The 14,693-nt window shown below is 39.2% G+C and overlaps 1 long non-coding RNA gene across 2 annotated transcripts; it reads right to left on the bottom strand.

Annotated features, from left to right (window-relative positions):
- Window positions 1–6,497: 6,497 nt before the first annotated feature.
- LOC118143300 (uncharacterized) lies at window positions 6,498–14,477 on the bottom strand. 2 transcript variants are annotated; one of them, XR_004727532.3, is made up of 5 exons: window positions 14,202–14,477; window positions 13,797–13,929; window positions 9,588–9,661; window positions 9,097–9,188; window positions 6,498–8,397 (listed from the first exon to the last, which is right to left on the bottom strand). It is a non-coding gene; the product is annotated as an uncharacterized LOC118143300 (long non-coding RNA). The 2 variants fall into 2 exon arrangements; XR_008474320.2 differs by having other exon boundaries at window positions 13,797–14,477.
- Between the last annotated feature and the right edge of the window lie 216 nt (window positions 14,478–14,693).

Genomic DNA, 14,693 nt, shown 5'->3' with positions numbered 1-14,693 from the left:
GTTTCCTTCCAAAATTCATGTTGAAACTTAATACCCAGTGCAACAGTATTAAGATATGGGGCCTTTTGGAAAATGACTAAGTTATGAGAGCTCTGCCCTTGTGAATGTGATTAATGCCCTTATAAACAAAGCTTCTGAGACCTGCCTGGCTGTTTTTATTCTTCAACCCTTCTACCATGTGAGGATACCTATATGTCATCATCTATGAGGAATGGGCCTCATCAAACACCAAATCTGCCAGTGCCTTGATCTCGGACTTCCCAGCCTCCAGAACACAGTTCTGGAGTTTTCATACAAGAAATGTATTTCTATTATTAATGCATTACCCAGTCTCAGGCATTTTGTATAGCAGCATGAACAAACTGAGATAGTGTGGTAGTTTGCCAAGTGTAGCAAGAGGATTATCTCTTTGTTCAAAAGCCTAGTCAATACTTATAGAGGCACTAGAATTAAACCTCTGAAAATAATCAGCTACTATCACTTAATAGCTGTGACAAGAACACTATTTTAGCTTCAACATCAGGACATGCACCTTCAGAGAATCTTAAAAAAAAATGCATAGCATCACATCATTTTTCTCTGTGCCTCCAGATTACTCCTTCTACCCAACTCCTTCAGCAGACACATTTTATACATTTCTCAATTCCATGTGAAAATCAGGCCATGGAGAACAGATGCGGATGAGATTGCACAAACCAACCTGATTTACCTTAAGTGAATACATGTCACTTATCCAGTTCTTCCTCTACTGCTGGTCAAGAGAGTAGGAAAAATAGTTCCATTCTGTGAGGACAGTTCCTGATTCAGATAAATGGAAATTAGAAACCAATAACTATGTGATCACTAGAAGTGATCAGTTCTGATGATTTAAATCTTCATAGAAAATAGGAGCTAGAAAACTCCTCATCCCAGATTGTGCAACAGAGAACTTCAAGGAACTAAAAGCACTAAGGCAAGAGTAACATAATCATTTGCTCTTCATGGTGGAGGGGGGATATAGGAGCTTCCAGAACAAGGGAAATTATTGAGGGTAGAGGTACAAGGCCTCGGCTTTGGAGATGAAGACCTGGCTCTGTCAGCTACTGAATGGGTGACCTGTGGCAGGTTATTTAATCTTTCTGGGCCTCAGTTTCCTTATTTGTCATGTGGGGACCAATCACAAGTTATATCTCATGGAGCTGTGTTTATATATATGTGTGTGCGTGTGTGTGTTATATATGTATATATCTGTGTTTTTATATATGTCACATATGTTGCTGTATATAAAAAACAGAAAGAGAGAGAGCTATCGAGCTAGTGCACATGCATGCCTGGCTTGTATTCAATAAACAGTGGATATTACTTTAATTAAAGTTGAATTCATGTGAAGAGAAATGAAAGTGCAGGGGAATAAAGGAAGACTATAAAGATATGTTGGAACCAGATTTTGCAGCTCTTGACATCTAGGTTACAATGTTAAGGTTTTGTTTAGACAATGGGGAGCCTTCAAAGGTTTTTGAGTGGGAGCATGACACAATTACAGATGTGGTTTTTGAAGATTGATCTGGAAGCAGTGTATGGAGCGAGCTTTCAGGGAAATATCAGGAGGTAGAGAAAACAGATAGGACGCTAGTGTTTTAGTGCATAAGACCTGATGAAGTCTGACCTGTGGCAGTGTTGACTGGGTTGAAGAGGGATATTGTTGAGATACTGGCAAGAGGAAGTTAAAGATAGCACCTGTATTTCACACTTTTGTGACTGGAGGATAATGTCTTTATTTTAACAATGAGAAGCATAGGTAGGGAAATGAGTTCGAGAGAGTCTATAATTTAATGTTGAATCTGGGTATTTCAGAGGCTACAGAGATAGAAATGTCCAACAGGCATTTGGGTACAGTAACTCTCTAGCACGCTATGATCAATATTTTGGTATATTTCTTTGAATTATTGGTTCCTATTTCAGAACACTCTGCTTGATTTTTAAAAAAATGCAATCAGGCATGTAGGATTCACCCACAGAATCACTCTTTATAGCAAACCTGGCTGGAATGCATTTCTTCGATTAAGTGACTCTTTAGGAATTCCCAGCCCACTGCTGTGCTACCCAAGCTAATCACATTTGTTGGCCACTAGGAAGACGTTTGAATTCAAACAAGAGCCCATGCAAACTCCTCTACCTCTGTCTTCCTGGAGTTCCTGTGTTCTACTTCCCACCCAAACTGGCTGAAAACATGAACAAGTCTGATTCTTGTATAACTGTGTTGAACAGTCTGTCCCTTCATTCTCCTTATCAAAGAACTCACCCTGGCTGCAGAGGCTGAGCCTCCCCAGGGAAAACCATACTGAGACCTAGTGTCACATTCACCTTATCTGTATTGTACGCTTCTGTTCTTTAAACTCCCCTTCTGTTGTCCTGATAGACACCAAGGTGGCGTTTAAATGGTCTCTAATACCCGGGTTTCCAGTGGTGCCTCAGGAAAAGATTGCGCCCACATTAGCAATTTTCCAAGTTTTGGCAAAGGTGCCTTCTACAGCCCAGCCTCTGTTGACCAGTTCACACTTCTCATCCATCCAATCTCCAGACAAGGGGGTCCTGCTGTTTTCTGATCATATTCAGCTCTCAGGGATCTATTTTTTTGAGAGAGACTTGAGTATGTTGATCAATTTCCTTTAAAATGTATTTATTGTGTGTAAAACATTGAACTAGACAATGCCAGAGACCTGCTTAAGATGAAAGAGATCCACAGTTTTTGTTTTCAAATGAAATTAGGATCCAGTGAGGCAAGTTGACATGTACACAAATGAGGCAAGGGAGGATGGGCAGGGGTGAGCATGAGGAAGAGGAGGGTGAAAAGCGAAACATGAGTTAAATCTGCAACTTAGCAGCTACAAGACTTAAATTTTATACTGAAGACAGGGTACTTTGAAACCCTTTCTCTGCAGAATGGCTAATGGTAGAGCCCAAGAAGTCTCTGGGGACAGGTGGAGGTCCCATTTCAATGCCATCTCGGAGGCCTATTATGTATAGTGTTCTATATGGCTAGAAGAGTGGCTGAGAGGTTGAGTTGAAGGGACCATTTTGTTAAAGTGAAAACAGAGCAAACAAACACATTTTACACAGTTGCTCAGGTGCTATCTTTAATGGTAAATAAAGGAGATGAAGATAGTATACTGCTTAAGAAATTATGTTTTGGTTATAAGTCTAGAATTCAGGTAAGGTTTCTGCTGATTTGCCTTTTTTTTGGTACTTTTATTATTGTCAGACTGAGGACTCTCATGAATACAGTCTCTAATGGAAGACACGTTTTATGCACTGTTTCTTTTTTTTTTTTTCTTATTTTTTTATTGCATTTTAGGTTTTGGGGTACATGTGCAGAGGATGCAATACAGTTGCATAGGTACACACATGGCAGTGTGGTCTGTTTGCTTTCACCCCCTCACCCACATTTGGCGTTTCTCCCCTCTTGTGTGTAGAATATGTGTGCATTCATTGTGCATGCAGTCTGCATTTCCCCATTTGATTCTCACACCAGCCCTGTATACAGGTCTTAGTTCAAAAAATTATGAGACTTGCTCCAGTTTCTTCCTAACCAGAGGGTAATTTTTGTGTGGTCGAGGGCCATCTTATGTCTCTAGGAGCCAGAAAAGAAATGAACTGAAGAATTTATGACAGAGCCGCAGAAAAAAACCTCAAAAACTTTCCTCAGTTCTGTGCTTTTTAAAAAGAATATAATAGCAATTCATTTCTTTTAGATCAAGCAAGTCAGCTGGGACTACATCCAAAAGAATATATTAGGTCGGTGCAAAGGTAATTGCGGTTTTTGCCACAATTACATTAAAAGTAATGGCAAAAACCACAATTACTTTTGCACCGACCTAATATCTGGTGCTAGACACATTACTAGAACCCTATGGTGCTAAGGGGAGGGTTTAGCATGGTATTTCAGAAATTCAGAAATTGCTGGGTTCATGCAGAAGAATAAAGACTCAAGTCCACAAATCAAGGGCTAGCAAAGGATGAGGCCAGAAATAGGGTCAATAGATTCATTGTGTGTGACACCACTGACATGTGCTCTTCCTTTGAAGGGTTTCAGCCTCAATTACTTTTATTCTCAGGTTTTTGTGGTCCATCTAATTGTCCTGACCCTACAGGCAGGGATTTGGACAACGTAAGTTCATTTCAAATCGTTAAAATATCTCAGAGTCATTTCAGGAGAGACCCATCTTTGTCAACGTTTATGTCTTTAGTTAATGGGATGGGTCCTTTGATGGAACTTGAGGTTCAATAATGGGAAAAATATCCATGGTGATCCAGGTAAACTGTATTCTAAGGGTGGTAGGGCAGACTAGGGTAGAAGCCTTTTCTTGGGAAGAGTTTTCTTTCTCCAGGGAGAAGGTCAATTAACTAGGTTTAAGGACTCTAATTTAATACTTAGAGGACCCTGCTTCTTAGAGCCATGGAATGAGGCAAAGCACGAAACCAGTGCACGAAGCCTGTGCAAGGTTCATCATAAGGTGTTGACAATATTGGATATTATTATAGCCTGAGACGCAGAAAAGAATACATTATGAATTGGCTCAATCTCTTCTTTTTACATATTACAGAGAAAAAAGTAAGAGAACCACAAATTCATATTTTATTGTTAGCTGTGATTGAGACACAGCCCTGTGCAGAGAGCTTGAACAGGTTTGGCTGGAGCACTTCCCTCAAACTACGGTATAACTCAGGAGCTGCAACTGAGGGGCAGTTCTACATGCTTGTTAGCATAAGAACAAACATCAACAGAGGAAAAGTGACTCATCTACATGACAAGCTGACCTCAACTGGCCAGCTAGTTTCAGGGCCGTTACTGCTACTTAGAAGAAGTCCAACTGACCGGTTTTTATTTTATGTTCCATGCCTTTTATGTCCTCAATAAAAATCTTCAAGGTCTCAAAGCTCTTCTCCTATATTTTCATCTAGAAGGTTATGGTTTTAGTTTTTATGTTTTGTCCTATGATTTATTTCAAGTTAATTTTTATGGAGAATGTAAGTTAAGGGTTGAAGTTCATTTTTTTTCCCATACAGATATCCAGTCATTCCTGCTCAATTGGTTGAAGACTGTCTTTTCCTTGCTGAATAATCCTGGCTCCTTTGTTGAAAATTAGTTGACCATTCATGTGTGAGCTCCACATTGCATTGATCCATTTGTCTATCTTACATCAGTTCCCCATTGTCTTGATTGCTATAAGTTTTCTGTCTGTTTGGTTTGTTTTGTTTTTGAGACGGAGTCTTGCTCTGTCACCTAGGCTAGAGTGCAATGGCGCAATCTTGGTTCACTGCAACCTCTGCCTCCTGGGTCCAAGCGATTCTCCTGCCTCAGCCTCCTGAGTAGTTGGTATTACAGGTATCCACCACCACACCCAGCTAATTTTTGTATGTTTAGTAGAGATGGGTTTTTGCCATCATTAGTCTTGGAGTCAGGTAAGGTAAGTTCTCCAACTTTGTGCTTCTTTTTCAACACTGTTTTTGATATTCTAGGCCATTTACAATTCCATATACATTTTAAAGTCAGTGTGTCAACTTCTACAAAAAAAGACTGCTGAGGTTTTACAGGTATGACACTGAATCTAAAATCATTTTGGAGAGAATTAATATCTTAATGCTGAGACTTGCAGTTCATAAACATACGTGTATGTGTTAATTTATTTAGGTGTTCTGAATTTATCATAGCAACATTTTATAGTTTTCAGTGTATTGATCTTGCATATATGTATCAAATATATATATATATTTTATTGCATTTTAGGTTTTGGGGTACATGTGAAGATCATGTAAGATTGTTGCATAGGTACACACGTGGCAGTGCGATTTGCTGCCTTCTTCCCCATCACCTATATCTGGCATTTCTCCCCATATTATCCCTCCCCAACTCCCCATCCCCTGCTGTCCCTCCCCTAGTTTCCCACTACAAACCCTAGTGTGTGATGCTCCCCTCCCTGTGTCCATGTGTTCTCATTGTTCGACACCCGCCTATGAGTCAGAAAATGCGGTGTTTGGTTTTCTGTTCTTGTGTCAGTTTGCTGAGAATGATAGTTTCCAAGTTCATCCATGTCCCTACAAAGGACATGAACTCATTGTTTTTTATGGCTGCATAGTATTCCATGGAATATATGTGCCACATTTTCCCTGTCCAGTCTATCATCGATGGGCATTTGGGTTAAGTGTTTCATTTTAAAATGTTATTATAGATCATATTATTTATTTGACTTTATTTTCTAATTTTGTATTGCTAGTATATAAAAATATAATTGGTATTAAATATTGACCTTATAAGCTGTGACCTTGCTAAATTCACTTGTTCTAGAAATTTTGTTATGGATTTTTTAGGATTTTTCTACATACATAAATTGTGTTTTATTTTACATGACTTTGTAATGCAATAAAACTAACTGCTTTAAAAAAATGACCCAATTATTGTCTTGAGAACTGAACCATACAATGACTATTTTTGAGAAAAAAGGTTGAGAAAGTCATGGAATATATCCTTCCTAGATGGGGGTATGTTGGTTAGGCAGTTAACCAGTAAGCAGTAGTCGCCAAAGGTCTTAACAGATTTTCATGTTCAGAAGAACATAAAAGAGACTGAGGAATGTTTGTTGATATTCCTGCCTAAAATAGAGGTAGACAGGGTGTGGGTAGGAGAATAAAGGCCAAAGAGAAAATCAAGGTGTAAAGGATTTAAAGGAATTATGGATTGCGCCAGTCCTCTCATCAGGAGAAGGGGACTGACTTCTTGAAGCAAATGTATATAGGCTGTGGCAGAGTCTGCTAAGCTATTCCACTCTTAATGAATCATTTGTGCGGGCAAATATTGTCATCAAGAACTCTTCTGTGCTGATCAGGGCACTGCAGAACTTATGCACATCAGTGTGGCTTTCTTCTCTGCTTCTTCAGGTCATTATTTGGAAAAATAACTTGGAATAAATAGGTTTATCTGGGAACTGAATGACAATCTAAGAAACATGTCTGAGAATAGAATTTGAATTTGGAGATCAGGGTGTTAGATCTACAAAATGAAGAGCTCTTAGCTTGAGGTAAATGTGTCATGGCATTTTAGAAAGACCAAGACCCCCAGATATATTTTCCATCCTTTTCCACCTTGCTGTTTGCACTGGGAGGCTGAGAAGCTAGGAGACATTGCTCTCTTGCTTCCTGTTGGGTTTAGCCAATGGGAGGCACTGGAAAGTAATCAGAGGGTGGGAAGTAAGGTTAGGGTATTTATTCTCCCAGCTCCTTCTCTGCTGGGCTGCAGTTTGGCCATAGCTGTTCCTGACAGCTGGCCCTCTCCTATGACTCTCTCTCTCCAGATTCCAGTAACCACGGACTCTTCTTGCCTCGTAATGTCCAAGAATAGTCAAAGTCTTCTGCTATTTCTAACCATAAGTTGCTTTACCATTCTTTGTAAGTTTCCGGTATCTCTGCTTACACCTTAAGATGGTCCCTTCATTAAATTTTCTTCAGTTGACTCTTTTGAGGATGTCATGTGGGCTCTGATTGTTAGATCAGCCCATCCATTTTAATAGCTTTGGAAATTTGAGTAAGTTATTTAATCTCCTGAGTTTTAATTTTTCACCTATAATGTGGAGGTAAAAATATCCCTTGCAAAGATAAGAGACAATATATGTAAACAGCATATAGTTGCTACCCAGTAAGTGGTATGTGTTGTCATCATTATTAGTAAATATTATCACATAAGGACTGGAAGATCATGGTGCTCTCAGGGACTATTCAGATTAAGTTGTAGAACTGGTTGTTACTCATACAGAAGCATAAGACTGAGGAGGAAAATTCCAGGAAATAAAAGGTGAGAATGTGGCAAAGGGTTCGAATGACTTACTAGTACATGAAAAATAGAATACTTTGGTATTTTAATACAGGAAGGGAGATATAGCTTTAGGAATCTCAGACACTTGATGGGAGGATTTTATGCCTAAATATGGCAGTGGAGGTGTTCACCTTGTTAGAAGGGAGCAGGCTTTCAGAAGAGAAGGAAGAGTAGTGCTACATATCACAGGAAAAATATTTGAATGGAAATTCACTGAGCTGTGAGTTAAATCTTGAGAAAGACAAAATTATAAAAGAAAAGAAGTTATTATTGACTTACATGAGAGTATCCTGAAGATCCTCTGGCCAGATGGAAGAAATGGACTCCTGACTCAGATTTCAGGTCTGGAAAGGAAGCAAGGTATATAGCTGCTTGAATCTCGACAGTCCTCAGCTTGCTTTTATACCATCCCTTGATACCCACTGCTGTTCTGGCTGGCTGGTCCTTCCTTCTTCCATGTTTCGGTTTCTTAGAGGAGCCCACAGTGATTTAGTGGGAAAGCACTTTTAGCTGGTCCTCTACTTTCTTCCCTCCAGGGCACACATGTCTGCCTGAATGAGGAGAGGGGTTGGGGTGACAGTCAGAGTGGGTTCAAATAAAATCTCCCCATGGGTCTTGCAGCCTTTCCCCCCAGAGAACCTTTTCCCCCAGAATCAACTCCCCGTGGTGCTGAGTCTGACTCATGCAAAACTCCTCTTCTTTTGGAGTAAATTATCTCCAAGAGATCCATAAATCCTTTTGCAATTTACTTTTGATTGGGTACCCCTACTTTGCCGGTTACTCTGACATGTGACATACATCTGAGGGTTTTTTTCCCCAGAAGGTGTCTCAACTCTCATATAATTCAAAAGGGTAAAGCTAGAAACTAGAAGATGTCAGATTTCACCCAGCTTCTTATAGATCTTCACTTGCCCTACAGTTTTTTTCTATCAGCAGGTAGATAAAGTGATGAGACCCTTTCCTGCAGATAATTATGATCAGAGAGGAGAAAAACTTTGAGAGACAGAGCTTGTGTTAGTCAGAGGAAAAGAAAAAAAAAATCAGAGAAAAGATACAGATAGTTCAAAATTCTAAAGTGGTAGACCTTCTCAGAAGGATTGGGAAGGTCCCAGAGTTTGACATTTTGTTTATGAAATTGCCTATAAGCCTCATATAGAAGAAACAGAGGAATATCTAAATAGACAAAATCCTATGGCTTCACAGGGAGCTCTATGTAAGCTCAGATCTTCAAAGAACATGGCCATACTCACGCTTGTAATCCCAGCAGTTTGGTGGCTGAGGCGGGTGAATCACGACATCAGAAATTCGAGACCAGCCTGGCCAACATGGTGAAACCCCATCTCTACCAAAAATACAAAAAATTAGCCGGGCATGGTGGTGGGTGCCTGGAATTCCAGCTGTTTAGGAGGCTGAGGCAGGAGAATCGCTTGGGCCCTTGAGGTGGAGGTTGCAGTGAGCCGAGATCGCATCACTGCACTCCAGCCAGGTCAATAGTGCAAGACTCCATCTCAAAAAAATAAACATAAAAATAAAAATTCTCCAAATCGCTTAACAGGCAGGGTTGATTCTTTCACTCATGCATTTGTTCCCTTTTCTTTTTCAGTAACCACTAACCGGAATTCGTTCCCCTACTGAAGAGTTTTCAGTTTTCTAATATTTCAAACAATGTTTAATAAATATCTCTGTGCATGTTTCCTTGAGCACATGTGTGGAGGCTTTCCTAGAATGTATGTATACCTACCTGAATGTATGAGTGGTGGTGGCTTCGCATCCTTGCCCACAGTTGGCATTGTAAAATTAAACATTTTTGCTACTCTGAAAAAAAATAAATAAATAAAATAAAAATTAAAAAAAAAGAACATGGCCATAAGTTAAATAATGAATATAAAGAGTGATAAATATGTGTGCAAGTGACATTAGAAAAGCAAAATCTCAGGATAAACTGTGACTCGTGGACAATGCTCAAGACATCATCAAAAGACACACATTTTTTGTTTGGAGCAAACTGAAGCATAAAAAATGCAAAAGTAAATGCCTTTGGTAAATGCTTTCAAAGCCATTCAAAAACTCTTGGCCTTCCATTCACTCTGCCAAGGAGAATGACCTTATGAATGAAGAGGGTAGAACAATCAAGAGCATAGAAAAGATCATCGAAGCCCAAACTGGTGGAGAGACTGTGAGTGAGCACAAAGTTTCATGCCTCCTGGGCCAGAAATGTTCTATCCGAGGAACTGCAAGACCTTGCAAATGAGATTCTATACCACTTTTGGTTATCTTGGAAGAGGTGTGAAATTGAACATGTGTCAGAAGACTGGACTCAGTTAAGCATAGTCATGATTTTCTAAAAGGGAAGAAGGTGGGTTGTGTAGAGAGATAGTAAATTTAAATGTTTATGGAGACCAGATAACAACTTAAAAAGAGTCAAGTAAAGCTAGTGGAGGCCCCAAGAGCTTGAAAGGTTAAGCTCCCTCAGAAGAAGGTAGCTGTCACTGAGCTCCAGCTGGTTGTAGCAATATCCAGAATTGCTAGAACTTCAACTTTTTAATGTTAAATTTTTATTATTTTCAAATGTGGATAATTATTTAAATTAAAAAATATATATTGGGCCGGGCGCGGTGGCTCAAGCCTGTAATCCCAGCACTTTGGGAGGCCGAGGTGGGTGGATCACGAGGTCAGCGATCGAGACCATCCTGGCCAACATGGTGAAATCCCATCTCTACTAAAAATTACAAAAAATTAGCTGGGCACGGTGGCGTGTGCTTGTAATCCCAGCTACTCAGGAGGCTGAGGCAGGAGAATTGCCTGAACCCAGGGGGCGGAGGTTGCGGTGAGCCAAGATCGTGCCATTGCACTCCAGCCTGGGTAACAAGAGCGAAACTCCATCTCAAAAAAAAAAAAAAAATATATATATATATATATATATTATATATTAATTAAACAGGTCTGTAGAGAGATAGGGCCAACAGGCTACCAGTTTGTGCCTTCTGCCTGTGGATTTGCCATCTTATAGCTAAGAAGCTAAGACAGTCTACTAAAACATCACCTGGTAAGCATTTTAAAGGAACTGGTCCTTAGGAACTGCATGGATTCACTAAGGACCAACATGCCACATACTAGCCTCCTCTCCTTTGATTAGCAGAGGGCTGTAGTAGACGTGGGTAGACTGATTCCAACAAGGTTCCCACAGCGATGGCCATGTTGTCCATGGGGACTAGATAGAGAAGCTCAAATTAATGTCAGTAGTTCTGGGAAGAACTTAGCTGACTGAAAAACTGTGTTCCAGGTTAATGTATTAATGTCAAATAGGGAGGTCTCTATTCTTATCTCTGGCCAATTGAAGTTTTGGAGCCCAGAAATGAACTCAATAATTGGCTTATGGCTTATTGTCTACAGGGTGTAATGAGAGTAATAATCCCTTTCATTTTTCTGTATTTAGATTGATGTAACCAGGATTTGGTACACTGTAGCCCATGAGCCAAAGTTGCTTGCTACAAGCGAGTGTAACTAAAGTTTCATTGGAGTGCAGCCACACCCATTATTTTACACATTGTCTCTGGTTGCTTTCAATAGACAATGGCAGAATTGAGAGTATTGTGACAGAGATTGTATGGCCTGTAAAGTTAAAATATTTACTATTTAGCTCTTTACAGAAAAATTTACTGACTTTCTGATGTAGCTGAACATCATATTAATCATCTTAGAGGCCTTGTTAAACTACTAATTAATATTAGACTTGTCAACATCAGTTGATAAAAGCCTAAAGTCTATATTACATTTGTTTCTGTCAAGACACAGCTTCTTGAATTCCAGATTGAAACAACTTATTTAGGAAATCAAGGAGCAGGGTGTCACACTTATTCTTGAGAACATTTAGCTCGTTGTTTTATAATTTTTTGTCAGGTGAGCTGATAATGCCTTTCAACTTCATATCCAAGGTATTCTGCTTTTGAAGTGAGCAAAACATGGGCCCTCATGTGGGCGTAAAATTCAGAGACTTGGCCCCAGAGGAAGGTCAGCATGGTCAGAAGTAGATGTAACCCAAGGGCAAATTCAACATGGGGCCCCAAGAGGAGAGATAAAAGTCAAGATCAAAAAAGTCATGGCCATAATGATGGCAGAGCCCAAAGCAAGAGGGAGTGAATGAATACAGAAGCAGATTGGGAGTAAGGTCAACATGAGAGCAAGGCAAGAGACTCCTCAGTTTTGCCCCTGGTGGGGACAAAAGTATCTGAAACTCTTCCTGGATATCTCCTACTGGAGTATGGGATGAACTAGCTAGAGATAAAGGGCTAGGCTGGGAGGACAAGACAAAGTATAGTTACTGGGGCTTCACTTAGGACCTCTCCTAGGTAGTATTTGAGCCTAGGATGTCATCAATTCCACTTGAAAAATTGTGATAAAAAGAACATAATATAAAATTTCCCATCATAACCTTTTTCAAGTGTACAGTTCAATAGCTACATTATGTAGCATAAGGTATATTCACATTGTTGGGCAACAGAGTTCCAGAACTTCATCCTCTCACAAAACAGAAACTCTATATGCATTAAACAATTCTTCAAGTCCCCTTAGTTTTACTTAAAAAAAACTTATCAGAGTACCTAAGCAGAAACACCAGCAGATATTTAGAAAAATCTGTTTCAGAAGCAAATAATAAGAAAAAGTAGATGCAATTTGGTATATTTTTCATTGCTTACTAATTAGTATCCTCTTTTCCATTTGCCTTCAAAGAGAAAAAGATTAATTCCTTCTTTCATTTGCCTACTTTAGCATTGAAAGCTTCAGAAGCTGGAACCCAGATTTCTGGCTCTTGGTGGAAGAAACCCAGTTAGTGTCCTTCACAGCTGTGACTGGCATATGGAAGAAACCTGGAAGGAAGACATGTCTCTTCTCTGATAACATGCCCCAAAGACTAATTTCTAAAGAACCAACTCCAATTGTTGCCTTCCTTCCTGCTACTAAAGAAATTCCCTAGGTTTTAAGAATTTCTTCTCCCTAAAGTTCTCATTTTTTATTTCTTTCATACCGCTTGACCAGAAATTATTACCACATGCATTTTACATTTTCTGAAATGATCATTTTCTTTGCCCTGATGAGAAAGGTCTTCCCAGTATCTAAAAATTACCTGTGATTCTTAAGCTTATTTTTCTAAACAATTTTCTCTATATAAAACTCTCCTATAAATTTTAGTGATTGGTTGTGGATATAGATTGGTAAATGAAAGTCGGGAGTAATTAACCCCTACACAGCCCAAATTTTTTTGATGGAAATGTCTTTATGCTTTCTGAAGATACATAATGTAAAAAATATTTCAAAGTTTAGAGCAAAAATGAATGTCCTCCTGCAATTGGACTCTAAGAGATAACACCTTAGTTCTTAAAAAAGAAAACAGTAAACATTTAAACAGAATTCAACTAGGGACTTCGTGTATCAAGTCAACAGAATGTGTCTTTAATGTATCAATCTTATGTTACACAACTTGGCATTAACGCTGAAGTTGTAGGTTAAGGGTCAAGATTCCAGGACTTGCTTGACTGCTATCTCTGCCACTTACCAATGGCACACCCTTGAGCAAGTTACTTTACTTATTTAAGCCTCAGTTTCCTCATCTTCAGTGTAGAGATAGTAATAACCTTCAAGTTAGAGATAATTAACTCATAGACTTGTGGAGTTATATGACATAGAACATCTAAAGCACCTAGCCCAGTGTGTGGGATACAGGATGCTCAATAATAGTAGTATCATAATTATAATTACATTAGTTTAAAAGTGTTTTAAATTGTGGTAAGAAAACATAACATAGAATGTACTATATTAACTAATTTTAGTTGTACATTCAGTGCTATTAAATACATTCACATTGTTGTGCAACTGTTTTGGTCCCGTTGTGCTGCCATAACAAAATACTTTAGACTGAGTAATTTATAAATAATAGAAATTTATTTCTCACAGTTCTGGAGGCTGGGAAGTCCAAGACTGAGGCACCACCAGTCGATGCAGTATCTGGTGAAGGCTTGCTCTCTGCTTCACAGATGGTCCCTCTTGTCATGCCCTCAGGTGATGAAAATGGGAAAGGCTATGTCCTCACATGGTGGAAGAAGCAGAATGGGTGAACAGCTCCCTCACATCATTTTTAAGGTCACTAATCCTATTTACAAGGGCTCTGTCCTCATGACCTAATCAGCTCTGAAACGGTCCAGCTCTTAATATTGTCACATGGATGATTAAGTTTCAACATATGAATTTTGGTGGGACACTTTTGTACCATAGAAGCAACTGTAAACACCATCTATCACTGTATTAATTATTAATGTGGCTTCAATCTACTGTCCTGAAAAAAATAACATGAATTTACCTCTATCCTCTGTGAGGCTTTGTCAGAATAGATTCCTCCTAGTTTCTCAAAATTTCTTGAAATCTGGCCACATCTGTTTGTGGCTAGATTTTGCAAAGCCCTTCATGTGAAGTGTTGAAGGCATCAGACTGATTCCAGTGTTATTAAATGTTCAAAACTGTAGAGGTTAATGCTAAACAGACCTGCACAGCTACTCTAGGGTAAAATTAATTCTCAAATGCCCTCACTGACACTTTTCAGCATCTTCTCCAGCAGACGTTTCTGACTGCTGCCGGCCTAGGCTCTGTTAATGGAGGTTTATAAAGGCCTTCACAATTCCTATGGTAACCCAGGAGAAGGGCTGTTGCCATGGGGACTAGTGAAGCCTATATAAACCTTCCATCTCCATCAGACAGATGAGACGGGATGTAAGAATGAATCCTTCGCTAGTTCATCTCCAGAAATTGCTAATAATTATCTCTGTTTTTGGAAAAAGATTCTTCATTTCTTTCA

The sequence above is a fragment of the Callithrix jacchus genome, chromosome 1 (genome assembly GCF_049354715.1).
Source record: "Callithrix jacchus isolate 240 chromosome 1, calJac240_pri, whole genome shotgun sequence".
Lineage (NCBI taxonomy): Eukaryota > Metazoa > Chordata > Mammalia > Primates > Cebidae > Callithrix > Callithrix jacchus.
The sequence above is the reverse complement of the archived record's forward strand: the minus strand, read 5'-3'. Positions and strand labels throughout refer to the sequence as shown.